The following is a 13,851-nucleotide window of genomic DNA, read 5'->3' on the forward strand; positions in this document are numbered from 1 at the left end:
ACCAAAGAAACCATAGAACTCAATAACACAATCAATAACCTAGACTTAATAGACATATATAGAATATTCCATCCATCAACAAGCGGATATACTTTCTTCTCAGCAGCACGTGGAACCTTCTCGAAAATACATCATATGTTATGCCACAAAGAAGTCCTTAGGAAATGCAAAAAAATAGAGATACTGCCTTGTGTTCTATCAGATCATAATGGACTGATAGTAGAAATCAATGACAAAGTAAAAAAAGAAAATTACTCCAACACGTGGAGACTAAATAATATGCTATTGAATGAAACATGGATAACAAAAAACATCAGGGAGGAGATTAAAAAATTTTTAGAGGTCAATGAGAATGATGATACAACATTTCAAAATCTCTGGGACACTATGAGAGCGGTACTAAGAGGAAAATTCATTGCATGGAGCGCATTCCAGAGAAGAATGAAAAGTCAACAATTAAATGACCTAACATTACAGCTCAAAGCCCTAGAAAAAGAAGAACAGAATAACAGCAAAAGTAGTAGAAGACAGGAAATAATTAAAATCAGAGATGAAATCAATGAAATTGAAACAAAAGAAACTATTCAAAAAATTGACACAACAAAAAGTTGGTTCTTTGAGAAAGTAAGCAAAATAGATAAACCCTTAGCCACACTAACAAAGAGAAGGAGAGAGAAGACGCAAATTACTAAAATACATGATGCAAATGGAAATATCACAACAGACACCACTGAGATACAGAACATAATGAGAAGCTACTTTGAAAATCTGTATTCCAACAAAATAGAAAGTACCGAAGACATTGACAAATTTCTAGAGACATATGCTCCTCCCAAACTGAACCAGGAGGACATACACAATTTAAACAGATCAATATCAAGCAATGCAATAGAAGAAGCCATTAAAAATCTCCCATCCAAGAAAAGCCCAGGACCAGACAGATTCTCAGCCGAGTTCTACAAGACCTTCAAAGAAGAACTCATTCCAATACTTCTCAAAGTATTCCAGGAAATAGAAAAGGAGGGTACCCTACCAAACTCATTCTATGAAGCTAATATCACCCTCATACCCAAATCAGGGAAAGACACATCAAGGAAAGAAAATTTTAGACCAACAATAAATCAAAATTGCAGGAAATAAAAATCATCTCTATAATAACATTGAATGTAAATTATCTAAAGTCTTCAATCAAAAAACATAGATTGACAGATTGGATTAAAAAGCAAGACCCAACAATATGCTATTTGAAGGGACTCAAAAAAATCCCCAGACTGAAAGGAAAAGGATGGGAAAAGATATACCATGCAAAAAATACCCTGACTATTCTCATATCCAACATAGTGGATTTCAAACCAAAATTAATCATAAGAGACAAAGAAGGTTTCTGTGATCAGCACGACCAAACTCTTGGGTCTCAGGAGGAGAAAAGTCTTTGGGAAAACAGATACACTCATAAATTGTTTGTGGGGCTACAGATTAGTGAAACCATTTTGGAAAGAAGTATAGAGAGTCCTCAGAAAGCCTGGAATGGAACCAAAATTTGACCCAGCTGTACCACTCCTCGATGTATACCCAAAGGACTTAAAATCAGCATACTGAAGTGACACAACCACATCAATGATTATAACAGTTCAATTCACAATAACTAGATTGTGGAACCAACCTAGATGCCCTTCAGCAGATGAATGAATAAAGAAACAGTGATATATATACACAATAGAATATTATTTTTTTATTAAAAATCAAATTTACATAGGGCAATGTTGTTTGATTCATTCTGTTATTTTTCCCTTCCCCCCCACCCCTCCCACCCCTCTTTCCCTCTATACAGTCCTTCTTTCCTCCATTCTTACCACACTCCTTATCCCTAACCCTAGCCCTAATGCTAACCCCTCCTACCCCCCATTATATGTCCTCATCCGCTTATCAGCGAGATCATTCGTATTTTAGTTTTTTGAGATTGGCTTATCTCACTTAGCATGATATCCTCCAATTTCATCCATTTGCCTGGAAATGCCATAATTTTATCATTCTTCATGGCTGAGTAATATTCCATTGTATATATATGCCACAGTATCTTTATCCATTCATCAACTGAAGGGCATCTAAGTTGGTTCCACACTCTGGATATGGTGAATTGAGCAGCTATGAACATTGATGTGGCTGTATCTCTGTAGTATGCTGATTTTAAGTCCTTTGGGTATAGGCCAAGGAGTGGGATAGCTGGGTCAAATGGTGGTTCCATTCCAAGCTTTCTGAGGAATCTCCATACTGCTTTCCAGAGTGGCTGCACTAATTTGCAACCCCAACAGCAATGTATGAGTGTACCTTTTTCCCCACATCCTCTCCAACACCTATTGTTGCTTATGTTCTTAATAATCACCATTCTAATTGGGGTGAGATGAAATCTTAGGGTAGTCTTGATTTGCATTTCTCTTATTACTAGAGATGTTGAACATTTTTTCATATATCTGTTGATTGCTTGTACATCTTCTTCTGTGAAGTGTCTGTTCATTTCCTTAGCCCATTTGTTGATTGGATTATTTGTATTCTTGATGTAGAGTTTTTTGAGTTCTTTATAGATTCGGGATATTAGTGCTCTATCTGAAGTATGAGTGGCAAAGATATTCTCCCACTCTGTAGGCTCTCTCTTCACATTACTGATAGTTTCCTTTGCTGAGAGAAAGCTTTTTAGTTTGAATCTATCCCAGTTGTTGATTCTAGCTTTTATTTCTTGTGCTATGGGAGTCCTGTTAAGGAAGTCTGATCCTAAGCCAACAAGTTGAAGGTTTGGACCTACTTTTTCTTCTACAAGATGAGGGGTCTCTGGTCTGATTCCAAGGTCCTTGATCCATTTTGAGTTGATTTTTGTGCAGGGTGAGAGATAGGGGTTTAATTTCATTCTGCTGCATATGGTTTTCCAGTTTTCCCAGCATCAATTGTTGAAGAGGCTATCTTTTCTCCATTGCATATTTTGGCACCTTTGTGTAGTATGAGAAAATTGTATTTATTTGGTTTGTGTCCATGTCCTCTATTCTGTACCATTGATCTACCTGTCTATTTTGGTACCAATACCATGCCGTTTTTGTTACTATTGCTTTGTAATAGAGTTGAAGATCTGGTATTGCGATACCCCCTGCTTTGCCCTTTCTACTGAGGATTGCTTTAGCTATTCTGGGTTTCTTATTCTTCCAGATGAATTTCATAATTGCTTGCTCTATTTCTGTAAGGTACACCATTGGGATTTTAATTGGAATTGCATTGAATCTATATAGCACTTCTGGTAGTATGGCCATTTTGACAATATTAATTCTGCCTATCCAAGAACATGGAAGATCTTTCCATCTTCTAAGGTTTTCTTTAATTTCTTTCTTTAGTGTTCTGTAGTTCTCATTGTAGAGGTCTTTCACCTCTTTTGTGAGATTGATTCCCAAGTATTTTATTTTTTTTCGAGGCTATTGGGAATGGGGTAGTTTTCCTGATTGTTCTTTCTGAAGACTCATCACTTACGTATAAAAATGAATTGGAATTATGAGCATTGATCTTGTAACCTACTACTTTACTAAATTCACTTATGAGTTCTAAGAGTTTTCTGGTGGAATTTCCAGGTTCCTCTAAAAATATAATCATATCATCAACGAAAAGGGATAGTTTGAGTTCCTCTTTTCCAATTCGTATCCCTTTAATTTCTTTGGTCTGTCTACTTGCTCTGGCTAGAGTCTCAAAAACAATGTTGAATAGAAGTGGTGAAAGAGGGCATCCCTGCCTTGTTCCAGTTTTTAGGGGGAATGCTTTCAGTTTTTCACCATTTAGAATGATATTGGCCATGGGCTTAGCGTAGATGGCCTTCACAATGTTAAGGAATGATCCGACTACCTCAGTTTTTTCTAGTGTTTTCAGCATGAAGAGATGCTGTATTTTATCGAATGCTTTTCCTGCATCTATTGAAATAATCATGTGATTCTTAACTTTTATTCTGTTGATATTCTGAATGACATTTATTGATTTCCGAATGTTGACCCAACCTTGCATCCCTGGAATAAAACCCACTTGATCATGGTGCACTATCTTTTTAATATATTTTTGTATGCGATTTGCTAAAATTTTGATGACAATTTTTGCGTTGATGTTCATTAAGGATATTGGTCAGAAATTTTCTTTCCTCAGTGTGTCTCTGTCTGGTTTAGGTATCATTTTATGGAATACTTTAAGAAGTATTGGAATGAGCTCTTCTTTAAAGGTTTTGTAGAACTCGGCTGAGAACCCATCTGGTCCCGGACTTTTCTTTGTTGGTAGGCTTTTGATGACCTCTTCTATTTCATTGCTTGAAATTGATTTATTTAAATTTTGTATGTCTTCCTCGTTCAGTTTAGGTAATTCATATGTCTCTAGAAACTTGTTGATGTCTTCGAGGTTTTCTGTTTTGTTGGAGTATGGATTTTCAAAATAGCTTCTAATTATGTTTGTATTTCACTCGTGTCTGTTGTGATATTTCCTTGTTCATTCCGAATTTTAGTAATTTGAGTTTTCTCCCTCTTTCCCTTTGCTAGTGTAGCTAAGGGTTTATCAATTTTGTTTATTTTTTCAAAGAACCAACTCTTTATTTTGTTAATTTTTCGGATTGTTTCTTTTGTTTCAATTTCGTTGATTTTGGCTCTGATTTTAACTATTTCCGTCTTCTACTACTTTTGGTGTTGGTCTGCTCTTCTTTTTCTGGGGCTTTGAGCTGTAATGTTAAGTCATTTATTTGTTGATTTCTACTTCTTTTTTTTGAATGTGCCCCATGAAATAAATCTTCCTCTAAGTACTGCTTTCATAGTGTCCCAGTGATTTTGATATGATGTGTCTTTGTTCTCATTTACTTCTAAGAATTTTTAATTTCCCTCCTGATGTCTTCTGTTATCCATTCATCCTATAATAGTGTATTATTTAATCTCCAAGTGTTGGGGAAGTTTCTGTTTTTTATTCTGTCATTTATTTCTAATTTCAGTCCATTATGATCTGATAGAGTACAAGGTAGTATCTATCTTCTTGTATTTGCTAACAGTAGCTTTGTGGCATAAAACATAGTCTATTTTAGAGAAGGATCCATGTGCTGTGAAGAAAGTGTATTTGTTCTTTGTTGGATGGTATATTCTATATAAGTCGGATAAGTCTAAATTGTTGATTGTGTTATTGAGATCTATGGTTTCTTTATTCAATTTTTGTTTAGATGATCTATCCAGCGGTGAGAGAGGTGTGTTAAAATCACCTAGTATTATTGTGTTGTGGTCTATTTGATTTCTGGAATTGAGAAGGATTTGTTTGACGTACATGGATGAGCCAATGTTCGGGGCATAGATATTTATGATTATAATTTCTTGCTGATTTATGCTTCCCTTAAGTAGTATGTAATGTCCTTTTTTATCCCTTCTGACTAGTTTTGGCTTGAAGTCCACATTATCTGAAATGAGGATGGATACTCCAGCTTTTATGCTGTGTCCGTGTGCATGGTATGTTTTTTCCCATCCTTTCACCTTTAGTCTATGTGTATCTCTTTCTATGAGATGAATCTCTTGCAGGCAGCATATTGTTTGATTTTTCTTTTTAATCCAATCTGCCAGTCTATGTCTTTTGATTGATGAGTTCAGGCCATTAACATTCACAGTTATTATTGTGATATGATTTGTATTCCTAGTCATTGGACTCATTTTTGTTTTTTGACATGATTTGGTTTCTCCTTTATTTGGCTATTCCTTTAGGCTAGTTCCTCCCGTTGCTGATTTACATCGCTGTTTTTCATCTCTTCCTCATGGAATATTTTGCTGAGAATGTTCTGTAATGCTGGCTTTCTTTTTGTAAATTCCTTTAGCTTTTGTTTATCATGGAAGGATCTTATCTCATCATCAAATCTGAAAGTAAGTTTTGCTGGGTATAAAATTCTTGGTTGGCATCCATTTTCTTTCAGGCCTTGGTAAATGTTGTTCCAGACCCTTCTAGCTTTTACGGTCTGGATTGAAAAATCTGCTGATATTCTTATTGGCTTCCCTCTGAATGTAATCTGATTCTTTTCTCTTGTGGCCTTTAAAATTCTGTCTTTATTTTGTATGTTAGATATTTTCATAATAATGTGCCTTGATGTGGGTCTGTTATAATTTTGTATATTTGGAGTGCTATAAGCCTCTTGTACTTGGATTTCCATTTCATTCTTCAGATTTGGGAAATTTTCTGATATTATTTCATTGAATAGATTGTTCATTCCTTTGGTTTTTTTCTCTAAGCCTTCCTCAATCCCAATAATTCTTAAATTTGGCCTCTTCATGATATCCCATAATTCTTGTAGATTCTTTTCATGATTTCTTACCATCTTTTCTGTTTGGTCAACCTTGTTTTCAAGATTAAATATTTTGTCTTCTATATCTGAGGTTCTGTCTTCCAGGTGATCTATCCTATTGTTTATGCTTTCTATGGAGTTTTTAACTTGGTTTATTGTTTTCTTCATTTCAAGGATTTCTGTTTGGTTTTTTTTTCAGTATCTCTAACTCTATTGAAATGCTCTTTTGCTTCTCTTATTTTCTCATTTAACTGTTGATTGGTGCATTCATTTAATGCCTGCATTTGCTCTTTCATCTCCTCATTTGCTTCTCTGATTGTTTTAATTATGTACATTCTGAACTCCCTTTCTGACATTTCTTCTGCTGTGCTGTCATTGGGTTTTATTGATATAGTACCTAGGTTTGTTTCGGACATTTTCTTCCCTTGTTTTCTCATATTGGTCAGATGTCAGTGGGACTCTGTGATATTGTAGATTTCCTCTATTGGTTTAGAGTGTCCCTGTAGATTTCCAGTGTATCACCGACCAGTCTTCAGTAGCCTGAAGTCTTGGATTAACTTGATAATGTAGTGCTTCCGAAGAACGCTGCCCCTAGCCCACTATTGGTTCCAGGGAGAGAGACCTGGAGAGGTCTCTTGCTGCCCAGCCCTGGTCCCAGAGGCTGCTTGCAGGTTGGAGGTCTCCACTGGCTTGGGGACTTGTAGCTGGCTCTCTGTAGACAGGCTCTCACTGGGTGGTCTGCCCTGAGAAGCTAGCCTAGAAAGGCACTTCCCACTGGAGGGGGCTGGGCTGCTTGGAGAAGTCCCTGTGCCCTGTGCTGGTCTCTTAAGCAACCTGCAGGTGGGTCAGAGCTGGCAGCGGGGCGGACCAGAGCTGGCTGCACTGCTTCTGTGCAGAAAGGCTCTCACTGTGGGGCCTGCTCTGCGAGGCTGGAGAATCTGTCCCTGTGGGAGGAGCCCACCACCAGAGTGCTCAGAGCTGCCTGGGGGAGACTCTATCTGCCCTGTCCTACTCTAATAAGCTGCTCGAATCTGGGCCTGCCACCCAGCTGAGCTCACTGGGTGGAAGAGACTCACCCCGTGGTTCTGTTTTAGTCTGAGTCTCTCAATGTCTCCCCTTCTTGAATCCTGGGTTTTGGAGCAACTGAAGATGCAGTCACCCTCTAGTCCGCCATCTTGGATCACTCCGTGGAAAAAGCTTGCAGCTGGAGGGAGGCAACGCTGCCTGAAGAGGTCTCTCGCTGCCCAGCCCTGGTCCCAGAAGCTGCTTGCAGGTCAGAGGTCTCCGCTGGCTTGGGGACTTGTAGCTGGCTCTGCGTCGAAAGGGTCTCACTGGGCAGTCTGCCCTGAGAAGCTAGCCTAGAGAGGCACTTCCCACTGGAGGGGGCTGGGCTGCTTGGGGAAGACCCTGGAGCCCTGTGCTGGTCTCTGAAGCAAACTGCGGGCGGGCTGGAGCTGGCAGCGGGGCGGACCAGAGCTGGCCACGCTGCTTCTGTGCAGAAAGGCTCTCACTGGGGGGCCTGCTCCGCAAGGCTGGAGAATCTGTCCCTGTGGGAGGAGCCCACCACCAGAGTGCACAGAGCTGCCTGGGGGAGACTCTATCTGCCCTGTCCTACTCTAATAAGCCTCTCAAATCCGGGCCTGCTGCCCAGCTGAGCTTCTCTGGGTGGGTGAGACTCACCCCATGGTTCTATTTTAGTCCGAGTCTCTCAATCCCTCCCCTTCTTGAATCCTGGATTCTGGAGAGACTGGAGATGCAGTCACCCTCTACTCTGTCATCCGTGGATAAAGCCTGCAGCTGGAGGGGGGCAAGGCTGCCTGGAGAGGTCTCTGGCTGCCCAGCCCTGGTCCCAGAAGCTGCTTGCAGGTCGGAGGTCTCCGCTGGCTTGGGGACTTGTGGCTAGCTCTGCGTCGAAAGGCTCTCATTGGGTGGTCTGCCCCGAGAAGCTAGCCTAGAAAGGCGCTTCCTGCTGGAGGGGGCTGGGCTGCTTGGGGAAGTCCCTGGCGCCCTGTGCCGGTCTCTGAAGCAACCTGCTGGTGGGCCGGAGCTGGCAGCGGGCCACAGTGAAATATTATTCATCCATAAAGATGAATAAAATTATGGCATTTGCAGGTAAATGGATGGAGTTAGAGAATATCATGCTAAGTGAAATAAGCCAATCCACAAAAACCAAAGGCCAAATGATTTCTCTCATAAGTGGCTGATGATACATAATGGGGGAGGGTAAGGGAAGAATGGAAGAAGGATGGATTGTGTAGATGGAAATGAGGGGTGGGGAGGGGACAGGTGAAAGAAAGATAATAGAATGAGACAAATATCACTACCCTATGTACATGTATGATTGAACAAATGGTATGTCTCTACTTTGTGAACAACCAGAGAAACAGTAGTTATACTCCATTTGTGTATAATGAATCAAAATAAAAAATAATAATATTTTTAGCATAGTATTTTAATTTTTCTGGGGAGATTTTAGCTGAGTTCTCTTCCCTCACCCTGATGTGTGTGGGTGTGGGTGTGTCTATGTGTGTAGCAATTCTCTAGGGATTACAGTATGATCTTTAAATTTTTATAATGTATTTCAAGTTAATACAGACTTTTTCCTGGAAAAATGTAGAAACTTCATATACTTAATCTGATAAATTTTTCATTTTACCTTTAAAATTTTCATTTCATTCTTTTATTTTTATGTTAACATAAAATAAAGTTTCTTCTGTCTTTAAATCTTGACAGAGGCACGGCATCACTTAAGTACCACCACAATCATGATACAGAACAATTTCATTATTCTCAAAAATCTCTTCTTTACTGCCTCTTTGGTTGAAATTGTGTATTTTTTCATTCATTTCTTAGCTTATATTCCTTTAGCTTAGAATATGTTCACAATAGTTCTTTCAAATTTGCTGCTTGTTAAATCCAATATGAACCTGCTTGAATTTTTTTCCTATGGACTGATTTTGTTCCTAGGTAAGGTTACATTTTCATGTTTCTTTGCATTTGGGGGTGAAAATCACATTGAAGATAATATGTTGTGGTATCTGTTTCTTCTTCTTGTAATGATTGTTTTTGTTTTAGAGAAAGTTAACTTACTTGGACTCAAATATAACATTTTTATCTCCCATAGGATGCCTTTGTTGATGTCTTTCTTTATTTTTGGTTTATGGGAAAATCCTAAGAAATAATGCCATGAACCCTTCTATGCTTACTCAATAGAATAAAAGTTTTTAAAATTAAACACTCTCAACTTGTGCACTTTCGGTAGCTTTTTTTATTCAGTTTTGTACTTCTTTTCTAAGGAGAATCATTCTGTGACTACCTCATACCACCACAAATGAAAATAATATCCATTCTTATTTATTCACTTGAAAAACTTATTTGGGATTAAAATGGCCTTGCTCACTCCCCATTCATTGTACTCCAGTCTATCCTACCATCCATTTGTACTGCCTCTTTATTTTTTGTATGTTTTATTTTTCCTCTTTATTCTTTCAGACAGGGAGAATAAACTTAATACTACTCAACTGGATCTATTCAGCGATGTTTCCTTCCATAAGGATATTCTAGAAAGTGTCAGAGGGTATCATGCATTATACTCAATTTTAGAAGTCTGGAAAAAAGATGACCTGCTGAAGAGATATCAAGAAACCAAGACAAACTTCTCAGGCAAGTCACAGTTATTAATAACAAAATAATTATTGAAGAGTAAGGTCATTTATATAATGCATTTGGAAAAATATTTCATGACTGCCCAGACCTAGATTCTTCAAGAAAAAGACTGTGTAAATGTGATTCACTTGGAAAAAGCTTGAAATCTAATATGAACTTACTCTGTTGCAATAGAAGTTATACGAGAAAAAGTACTGGCAAGAATTTTGGTTATGGGAAAATACCTAGCTACACTTCTTCCTACTCTGAGTATGATGGAGTGAAACACTGTGAGAGTACTCAGTGCAGAAAGATTCTAGGAAGTAAAAAATCTGGTATTTAATATGTGAATGTCAAAACAGGGGAGAACCTGTGTATTTGTTTAGTGTGGAAAAGCATTTGCTAAGTCACAGCTCATTATACATCAAATAATTCATACTGGAAAGGAACCATATGATTGTGGTACATGTGGAAACACCTTCGTTGAGAAATCATCTCTCATTGTACATCAGAGAGTTCACACTGGGGAAAAACCATGTGAGTGTAATCAGTGTGGGGAAGCCTTTTCCCAGAAGTCTCAACTTATTATACATCATAGAGCTCATACTGGAGAGAAGTCATATGAGTGTACAGAATGTGGAAAAGCCTTCTGTGAGAAGTCCCACCTCATTATACAAAAAAGAATTCACACTGGTGAGAAACCCTACAAGTGTGCTCAGTGTGAGGAAGCCTTCAGCAGAAAGACAGAGCTCATTACACATCAGTTAATTCATACTGGGGAGAAACCTTATGAATGTACCGAATGTGGGAAGACTTTCTCCCGGAAGTCACAGCTCATCATCCACCAGAGAACACATACTGGAGAGAAACCCTATAAATGCAGTGAATGTGGTAAAGCCTTCTGTCAGAAATCACATCTCATTGGACACCAGAGAATTCACACTGGAGAAAAGCCTTATGTGTGCACTGAATGTGGGAAAGCCTTCTCTCAGAAGTCCCACCTCCCGGGACATCAGAGAATTCATACAGGAGAGAGAGAAACCTTATATGTGTGCTGAATGTGGAAAGGCCTTTTCCCAGAAGTCAGACCTCGTTTTACATCAGAGAATCCATACTGGGGAAAGACCCTATCAATGTGCTATATGTGGGAAAGCCTTCATTCAGAAGTCACAACTCACAGCACACCAGAGAATTCATATAGTAATGAAATCATAAGAATGAACCGAAAAGCCTTAAGTGTCAGTTCAAGTCATAACAGATATTGCAAAGTTCATTGATTTGATGAGTTTGGATAGTATATCGCAGTCAAAAACAAATTTTTAAAAGATAAACCATGTCCCTAATGTTATAATTTTTTTATGAAGAAAATAGAAAAGTTGTAAAATATAAATGATAGGCATATTCACTGTGACATATAAACCCTTTAAAATTGTGAACTAAATGATTAGTCTAATAAAATTGTAAATTACATATAGTGTTTTGAAGTTCTGTGTTCCTGGGTATATTACATATCAAACCTTATTACATAATCAGACATGTGATAGTATTGTTAATATTTTACTAACATAATTTTGGCCTTTCATTCCCTGTACAGAAAATGAAGAGAACTTAGACTTAAAGATGTTAATATCCTGAGACTGTACTTGAGGGAGGGAACTTGACCTTCACTCCTAAAGTTAGATGCAAAGTTCCTTATGTAGAAAGACAGAAAAGTGAGTTGATCAGGTTGAATAAATGTGGCATATTTTTGCATTTCAGGAATATAAGGTGAGGAGTATATGAATGGACCCAGGATTGTTGAGGGCTTTCTTGGACAAGATGGTGCCTGGCAGTGAACCAAAGGGCACTGGTTACCAAAATAAGGAAGTACCCAAAAAGGTTGCTTGCTTACTAATTCCTTGGAGACTTATGACGTGTTAACACCAGGCTCTAGGATTGGCTATCTAATATCATGCCACACATGAACAGCTTGTGATTCATATAGTGCTATGCTGACATTCCTCTGCATGCTCTCCTCCCTGAGAGAAAGCTCTGCTATAATTGGCTGATAAGCTAGGAGCCTGGGGGAGGAGAGAAGAAGAGAGAGGGAGAAGGAAGATAGTGGGAGAACAAAGGAGGCAGAAAAACATGGAGGATGCAATAAATCTTGTCAACTAAAGATTGGTGGTGTCTCCTTTCTCAGCACCAGTTCCACTGATCGGAACACAGGATGTTAGAATTGACACTTCTTGCCCATTTCACCCTTTTACTCTACCTCACTGGGAGCTTGATGTTGAGGAAAACTGATTTTAAAGTCAGACTCCTTAGGTTTTAATCCTGGTTCCATTACTTACAGATTGCATGAATTTAAGAAGACTATCTCCATATATCCTTTTGGCAGTCCTCAAAGTAATTCCTATTTCTGGTCTGCTTTTTAAGCCAACTTACTGGTACTCTTTAAATATCTACCAAACCTCATTGTATATTCACCCATATATTTTGAGCACCTGTTATCTGCAAGATATTGGTCAATTTTACATTCACCTATTCATATACACCCTCAAGTAGATAGCAAAGTTAATCTTCCTAATGATTTTTTTATATATATAATTTAATCAGTGATGAACAGGTTTGGATTATTTGGGGGGAAAATAATCAAATAGAATGGAAATTGCTTGTTATATTTCCCAAAGAGCTCAGCAGTTTATCTGTTATACAAGAAAAAAATGTGAAGATGATGACACTCTTTAAGTGAGTTTTTAAGAGATGGAATTTATAAAGGGGCTAATGCTAAGAATACTACAATCAAAATGAAAGCTATCAAAGGCAATGTAAAATAGAAGTAAGTAGTTCTAAGAATATTCTGGCATAAATTATTTTCATTTGACCAGTAATAAAAACCTCCAGATGTATCTTCCCAGCACCGTGGAACAGCTAACAATGTTATGATCAAAGAAGATGCTTTCACCTATGTTTGGGTTGCTGTATTTCAGTAGTTCTGAATGTCCTTTGTTAAACTGGAAAATAAGAAGGAAAATGTTTCTGGGCGGAAATGTCAATCTGGTGATTTTGTGAGCTATAAAATGTTCACTTTTTAAAACTATTTTAAGGATGTAAACAAATGACTAATAATATAAGTTGACATTACTGTAGCCAAAAAAAAAAAATGATCTATCTTGTATCTTGATTGTTGCTTTAATAAAGGGTTTGCACAGGTGAAAAAAAAAAAAAAAAAAAAAAAGAAGAAGACTATTTTAACCCTCAGTGTGGAAAGTCATCCATAACAAGCAGAATCGGGTTTGGTTTAGCCATGGGATACAGAGGCCTGACCCCCAGGAACTGGCAGCCATGATGAACTGTTCCAGATTGTTGCACAGACCGCAATGCTGGAGGAAGGCCTGGTACACGGGCTCATCACCACATCCCAGATGGAGGCCTGAACACTGCAATCATGGGAAGGACTCAGTCTACACTCCAAGATCTGAGGAGAAAAGCTTTATTCAGGAGAAATGGAGCAATGGAGCACTTGTCACAAGGAAGCTGCTTCTGTCTACTGAATATAACACCATCTTTTATATGCTTGCATTTAAGCTAGCCATACATCTTAAAGGTCAAGCCTTGCATAAGCAGTTACTAGTCTATTTGGCAGATTATCAGTCTGTAACAGAGAGTAAAACACAGCCATGTGAACACAGAAGTTTCACAGACACCGAAGAACTGTCTTACAGACCACAGAAGAACATCCTGTTCACAGAACACAGGAAAGGAGGATGGGACCCCAGTCCCAGGATGGTCTGCAAGGCTCACACCACACAGGCCTCCTGCAAGGGACAGGGCAGAGCCCTAGGCCCCAAGTGACCTGAAAGGCATGTCTGTCTCCCAACAGAATGCCATGTAGACCTCCTTCCAGGAGA

The sequence above is a fragment of the Sciurus vulgaris genome, assembly GCF_902686455.1.
Source record: "Sciurus vulgaris genome assembly, chromosome: 6".
NCBI classification, from domain to species: Eukaryota; Metazoa; Chordata; class Mammalia; order Rodentia; family Sciuridae; genus Sciurus; species Sciurus vulgaris.